This window comes from Eriocheir sinensis, chromosome 3 (genome assembly GCF_024679095.1).
Source record: "Eriocheir sinensis breed Jianghai 21 chromosome 3, ASM2467909v1, whole genome shotgun sequence".
Lineage (NCBI taxonomy): Eukaryota > Metazoa > Arthropoda > Malacostraca > Decapoda > Varunidae > Eriocheir > Eriocheir sinensis.
The window spans coordinates 14,855,945-14,863,444 of record NC_066511.1 but is presented as its reverse complement, the minus strand read 5'-3'; the positions used below and the strand labels follow the sequence as shown (position 1 = coordinate 14,863,444).

The 7,500-nt window shown below is 44.8% G+C and overlaps 1 long non-coding RNA gene across 1 annotated transcript in view; it reads left to right on the top strand.

Annotated features, from left to right (window-relative positions):
* The first annotated feature begins 675 nt into the window (after positions 1-675).
* The window catches only part of LOC127005584 (uncharacterized), a 92,959-nt gene continuing 86,134 nt past the window's right edge, over positions 676-7,500 (top strand). Inside the window, exon 1 of the long non-coding RNA XR_007758740.1 lies at positions 676-721. This is a non-coding gene — a long non-coding RNA (uncharacterized LOC127005584). The remainder of the gene's footprint in view (positions 722-7,500) is intronic.

The following is a 7,500-nucleotide window of genomic DNA, read 5'->3' as shown; positions in this document are numbered from 1 at the left end:
AATATTATCTATCTCCTCCCTTCACCACCACCATCATCATCACCACCACCACCACCATCACCTCCCCACAGCTGTCGTCTCTCATAAATTTTCTATTGCATGTTTCATATATAGTATTATCAAGCCAGACATCTGTGACAGAGAGAGAGAGAGAGAGAGAGAGAGAGAGAGAGAGAGAGAGAGAGAGAGGGGGGGGGGTAGGGAAGTAAGGAAGGAGAGAACATCGAACTATTTATTTCAATTCTATAACCATTGCCTTTTTACCGTTCTCTCTCTCTTATCCGTATTCTCCCATTCTCTTACACCATCGTTCACTCTTCATTTCATATTCAAGTTGCTTTAAAAAGATCGCTCAATTTCGATCAAGACATTTTTTTTTTGTATTTTTGAATCCTATAGTAACAAAGGTCAAGTACAGTATAGTCCTTTTTAGAAGCCTTCACCGATTCGTCTTTAAATCCAACTCTCTCTCTCTCCGTAGTTCTTCATTTGTTTCATAGGTGGCAGTAGGATCGTCGAGTCGTCTATAGGTAAACAAGTAAAGTGGTGTTTCCTCCAATTCCCCTTCCTTCTCCTCCCTTCCCTTCCCTCCCCCCCACCCCCCCACCCCTCCTGTTGTCCCTTTTCCCTCAGTCTGTTTCGTTTCGTTGGTGTGCTATCAGTGTCGGCCGCCGCGTTCGTGTGTGTGTGTGTTCCTGCTGATGTCACGGTGCTGTTGCTGGTGAGTGCTAATCATACTGTTTGTTTTTACTGACGTCATCGTTGTTGTGTTTTTTTTCCTTTTCCTACTCCTGTCTTTGTTTCCTCCTGTCTCTTTGTTTGCTATCTCTCTCCCTCCTTCCTCCTTCTATTCCCCTTTATTCATTTCCTTTCTATCCACTTTTCTCCATCTTTTTTTTCCTTTTTCCAACTCCCGTCTATGTTTCCTTCTATCTCTCTCTGCTTACTCTATCTCCTTTCTTCCTTCCTCCTCCTCCTATTCCCCTTTATTCCTTCTCTTTCATCCACTTCTTTTCATCTTCACCTCACCATCACTTCTCCAGTCAGTCAGTCCTCTGCAGTCAGTCTTCTCTCCTCCTCTTCCCTCCTTCCCTCTCTCCTTCCCTCCCTCCCTCTCGTACCTCAAGCGACACCAGTACTTATGCCAGAACCGCCGCGGGGCACAGGTGGGGCGGGGCGGGGCAGGGCAGGGTTGGACTGGACGCCGAGGCAATGGACTGGACTGGCGGGCGGACTGGCTGGCGGACGGGCGAGTGAGGGTGAGGTTGTGTGGTCGGGGCGAAGTGGGCAAGTGGAGAGAGAGGGAGAAATCAGGTGAGTAAGGAAGTTAGGCAGGCAAAGAAAGTATAGAAAGAAGGATAAGTAGAGAAAAAGTTGGAAAATGGGAAGAGAGGAAGAAAGAGAGTTGAAAATGAATGAGAGGAGAGAGTAAGATTGTAAAGATTCTGTGTAAGGAAGGAAGGAAGGAAGGAAGGTAAGGAAAGTATAGAAAGAGAGAAAAGTAGAAACGGGAAGGAGTTAGAGATATGGGAAGATAAGGAAAGAGGAAATGAAATGAAATGGGGGAGAGGGCGAAAGAGGCAAAAATTAGGTGTGTAAAAGAAGGAAGGAAGGTAGGAAGGTAGGGAGAGGGAGAATAGGAGAAAGAAGGAGAAAATATTGGCAGAAGAGAAGAAAAGCAAAAAAGGGAAAGATAACAGCGGAATTGAACTGTCCGTGGGGGGAAGAAAGAAGTGAGGAAGGAAAAAGGAAGGAAGGAAGGAATGGAGAGAGAGAACAGAAGAAAAGAAAAGCAGTTGGAGAGAAGACAGGGAGAGAAAAACAGATATGAAATAAGAATGGCAATGAAATAAAGTTAAAAGAAATAGGTAAAAAAATAAGCTCGAGAAGAAAGGAAGACATGAAGAGAGCAAAAGAATAAATGGAGAAATTCGAGAGAAACGAGCAGACAGGAAGAGAGAGAAAAAAAAGCGAAGGAGATAAGTAGATAAAAAAAACGAGGATAAAGGTGAAGAAGATGAAACTGCAGAGGTAATAAACGAGGTGAGAAGAGGAGAGGAAATTAAGAGGTAGTGAGAAAGAGGTTAGGAGATGTGGAGAGGAAATGAAGGTGAAGGGTTAGGAGAGAGATGTGGAGAGGAAATGGAGGTGAAGGAGAGGTGTGAAGGAAAATGTTAAGATAGAGGGAACGCTTGGGGAAGGAAAAACAGTGCTATAGAAGGAGGAAAAGAAGAAAAAAATAATAATCAATAAAAGAATGCCGCAAAAAAAGGGGAATGAAGGAAGGTAGAAAAGGAAGGAAGGGAGGAAGATGAACTACAGAAAGAAGAAAGAAACAATATGAAAGAAGGAGAAAAGGGGAAAATGAAGGGAAAATAATGCAAATGGAAAATATGAAAGAAGGAAGGAAGGAAGGAAGGAAAAATGGAAGGAGGGGAGGGATTTTATAGACTGAGAAAGATGTAGAAAAGTAAGAAATGGAGAGAGAGAGAGAGAGAGAGAGAGAGAGAGAGAGAGAGAGAGAGAGAGAGGAAAAATAGATCCATTACCCATCATAGAAGAGGATTTATCACCCAAACATACATCAGAGGAGTTGGCATGATGACGGGGCTGCCTCCTCCTCCTCCTCCTCCTCCTCCTCCACCTCTTCCTCCTCCTCTTCTTCTTCCTCCATTCATCTATCCCTCCTTCCATTCATCACGTGACGTTCATCTTGTCCTCACCTCTTGTGGTTTTAGAGAGAGAGAGAGAGAGAGAGAGAGAGAGAGAGAGAGAGAGAGAGAGAGAGAGAGAGAGAGAGAGAGAGAGAGAGCAAATTTTCACTTTCATTGTCTTACTATTGCTAAAAAAGAAAAAAAAGCTTCATATCACCACCAGTTCAGTCTCACCACCACCACCACCACCACCTGATGCAACACCAATCTACACCATGCTTAAGGTTATAACGTAATCTTGTTTATGATATTCTCTCTCTCTCTCTCTCTCTCTCTCTCTCTCTCTCTCTCTCTCTCGCGGTCTCTCTTTCATCTCCTTCCTTTATCATGCAAGTCTCGTTCTGTTCCTTCATAATTCCTCCTCCTCCTCCTCCTCCTCCTCCTCCTCCTCCTCCTCCTTCGTTCTTTCATAATTCCACAATCGATCACTCACTCTATAATTTCTTTCTCATTACCAAATTTTGTACCATTGGCCTCTCTCTCTCTCTCTCTCTCTCTCTCTCTCTCTCTCTCTCTCTCTCTCTCTCTCTCTCTCTCTCTCTCTCTCTCTCTCTCTCTCTCTCTCTCTCTCTCTCTCTCTCTCTCGTCTATGTTTACGTTTTAATTATGTATATTTTTTTTTCTTTTAGTATCGAGACAATTCAATTTTCTTTCATTTATTTATATATTCTTTTTTTTCATGGTTTATTGTTCTCCTCCTCCTCCTCCTCCTTCTCCTCCTCCTCCTCTTCCTCCTCCTCCTCTTTCTGCCTGTTCTTCTCTCTGCTTCATTTCCTCTTTCTCTCTCCTCCTCCTCCTCCTCTTCTTTTTTTTTCTTTAACCTTCCTCTCGTTCTTCATCCACTCTAACACACACACACACACACACACACACACACACACACACACACACACACACACACACACACACACACATTATTAATATTTCCTCACGTCTCATTATTTACGTTTTATTGTGTTTCGTATTTACATTTAAAAAGGTGGTACATGTATCGGCGAGTCTTTTTATAAGTATTTATATGTATTACTTGTGGATCGCCGGGAATTTACGACGCAGGAAATGGCTTTTGACTTTGCATTGAATCGTCTAAGTCCGGTTTTTCATTCCAGTATTTTTTTTTTCTCTTTCTCGTGTTTTTTTTTTATATTTCATGAACGTCTATTATGCATCTCAATTTTCTTTTATCTCCCTCTCGATTTTCGTCCATATTCTTTTATTGAAATTATACTCTTGTCCGCCTTTGTATGTGTGTGTGTCTGTCTTTCAGTGTGTGTGTGTGTGTGTGTGTGTGTGTGTGTGTGTGTGTGTGTGTGTGTGTGTGTGTGTGTGTCACTCTCCTTCTCCCTATTCTTTTTTTCTTACTATCGTTTTATTTTCATTTTTTTTCCTTTCCTATTTCTCTCACTCCCCCCCCCCCCTCCCCCCCCCCCCCCCCGCGTTACACAGCACATTGGAGGGAGGGTACAAAAAGCAGCGATGTGGGCGATGTGTTGTATGTTGCTGCCGCGAGGAGAGTCACTGTGAGCCGGTCCACATCAAAGACACTCGCCAACCTTGAGTGTGTAAAAAGTCCCTCCTCGTTGTTTTCTATACAGCCGAGGAGGAGGAGGAAGGAAGAGGCAGGGGGAGGGAGAAGGAGGGAGAAAGCTGCTGCTGTGTTGATGGGAAGACTTCTTGAACCGGTGTATAGTTTAAGGTGTCGTCTTTCTTTTTCTTTTTTGTTTTGTTTGTTTCAAGGCACCTCTGGAACTGAATTTCAAGGCATCCCTGGAACTGAATTTCAAGGCATCCCTGGAACTGAATTTCAAGGCATCCCTGGAACTGAATTTCAAGGCATCCCTGGAACTGAATTTCAGGGCCTCCCTGGAACTGAATTTCAAGGCATCCCTGGAACTGAATTTCAAGGCATCCCTGGAACTGAATTTCAAGGCATCTCTGGAACTGAATTTCAAGGCATCCCTGGAACTGAATTTCAAGGCATCCCTGGAACTGAATTTCAAGGCATCTCTGGAACTGAATTTCAAGGCATCTCTGGAACTGAATTTCAAGGCATCCCTGGAACTGAATTTCAAGGCATCCCTGGAACTGAATTTCAGGGCCTCCCTGGAACTGAATTTCAAGGCATCTCTGGAACTGAATTTCAAGGCATCTCTGGAACTGAATTTCAAGGCCTCCCTGGAACTGAATTTCAAGGCATCTCTGGAACTGAATTTCAAGGCATCTCTGGAACTGAATTTCAAGGCATCTCTGGAACTGAATTTCAAGGCATCCCTGGAACTGAATTTCAAGGCATCTCTGGAACTGAATTTCAAGGCATCCCTGGAACTGAATTTCAAGGCATCCCTGGAACTGAATTTCAAGGCATCTCTGGAACTAAATTTCAAGGCCTCCCTGGAACTGAATTTCAAGGCATCCCTGGAACTGAATTTCAAGGCATCCCTGGAACTGAATTTCAAAGCATCCCTGGAACTGAATTTCAAGGCGTCCCTGGAAATGAATTTCAAAGCATCCCTGGAACTGAATTTCAAGGCATCTCTGGAACTGAATTTCAAGGCATCTCTGGAACTGAATTTCAAGGCATCCCTGGAACTGAATTTCAAGGCATCTCTGGAACTGAATTTCAAGGCATCTCTGGAACTGAATTTCAAGGCATCGCTGGAACTGAATTTCAAGGCATCCCTGGAACTGAATTTCAAGGCATCGCTGGAACTGAATTTCAAGGCATCCCTGGAACTGAATTTCAAGGCATCTCTGGAACTGAATTTCAAGGCATCCTTGGAACTGAGTATCAAGGCATCTCTGGAACTGAATTTCAAGGCATCTCTGGAACTGAATTTCAAGGCATCCCTGGAACTGAATTTCAAGGCATCTCTGGAACTGAATTTCAAGGCATCTCTGGAACTGAATTTCAAGGCATCCCTGGAACTGAATTTCAAATCATCCCTGGAAGTGAATTTCAAGGCATCTCTGGAACTGAATTTCAAGGCATCCCTGGGACTGAATTTCAGGGCATCCCTGGAACTGAATTTCAAGGCATCCCCGGAACTGAATTTCAGGGCATCCCTGGGACTGAATTTCAAGGCATCCCTGGGACTGAATTTCAGGGCATCCCTGGAACTGAATTTCAAGGCATCCCCGGAACTGAATTTCAAGGCATCCCTGGAACTGAATTTCAGGGCATCTTTGGAACTGAATTTTGCATCGTGTTATCTTTTGGAAGTGCTGTTTTGGGTCATGTTTTTTGGCGTCTCTTGACAGGAAGTTGAAGTTTTGAGAAGAGGCAATTTTGGTCACCTCTTCGGCGTCGTTTTCTGTTCTCTCTCTTGGCAGGAAGTGGAAGCTTTGAAAAGTACAGTTGTGGTTGTCTCCTTTTCAGCGTCTTCCTCTTTCCTCTTCTCTCTTGACAGGAAGTGGAGTAAGTTTTAAGTACAATATTTGGTCACCGACATCCTCTTTTTAATCTTTTGACACAGAGAGAGAGAGAGAGAGGACAGATTATACTTGAACCAGTGTAGCTCAGGCCTTGCACGCTGGTATTGTGAGGGTTAGGTAGGGAAGGGGAGAGAGAGAGAGAGAGGGAAAGTTGGATCGATTTTCAGAGAGACGAAAGGAAGGGAGAGAAGATAAGGAGAGAAATGAGGGAAGATATGGAAAATAGTAAGAGAGAGAGAGAGAGAAGAAAGCAAAACGCAAATAGAGGGAGAGAAGGATGGGGAGGAAAGACGCAGAGAGGGAGAGAAAGAGGGAGGAAGGACGCAAGGGAGGGAGTTGTATCGGAAGGGGGAGGCAGTTCGCGTGGAGGAAGGAGGGAGGAAGGGAGGCGTCGCTCAGATCTTGTTCCTTCGAAGGAGTCAATTAATAGCCTGCTGGGAGAGTGACCGGCGCGGGAGGGGAGCGCGGGGCCAAGGTTCGACTCCCGGGCGGGGCTACGGAGGGCCGGTTTTGCGTCGCTCTGAGAACCTCGCCGAAGTGTCTCTCTGGCGGGCGGCGTGCATGTTAAATGAGTCTAAGTGATGGACAAAAAATGATGCTTCTAACCTCTCTCTCTCTCTCTCTCTCTCTCTCTCTCTCTCTCTCTCTCTCTCTCTCTCTCTCTCTCTCTCTCTCTCTCTCTCTCTCTCTCTCTCTCTCTCTCTCTCTCTCTCTCTCTCTCTCTCTCTCTCTCTCTCTCTCTCTCTCTCTCTCTCTCTCTCTCTCTCTCTCTCTCTCTCTCTCTCTCTCTCTCTCTCTCTCTCTCTCTCTCTCTCTCTCTCTCTCTCTCTCTCTCTCTCTCTCTCTCTCTCTCTCTCTCTCTCTCTCTCTCTCTCTCTCTCTCTCTCTCTCTCTCTCTCTGTCTATCTCTCTCTCTCTCTCTCTCTCTCTCTCTCTCTCTCTCTCTCTCTCTCTCTCTCTCTCTCTCTCTCTCTCTCTCTCTCTCTCTCTCTCTCTCTCTCTCTCTCTCTCTCTCTCTTGCTGTGGTGTTGTATGCATGTAAAGGAAAAGGAAAGTGGAGAAAAGGGGGAGTAGCGAGGTAAGAAGGGAAGGAAGGAAGGAAGGAAGGAAGGAAAGATATATGGAAGGAAGGGAGCAAGAAAGGATGGATTGAAGGAAGTAAGGAGTAAGGATGATATGGAATAAGGAAGTAGGGAGGGTAGGACTGAAGGAAAGGAAAAAGGAAGGAAGGAAGGAAGGAAGGAAGGGAGGGATTAAGGAAGGAAGAATGGAAAAGAAGAGAAAAAGGGAAGGATGGAGAGATGGGGAAAGGAAGAGGAAAAGCATGAAGAGGAAGGAAAGGAGGATGTAATTT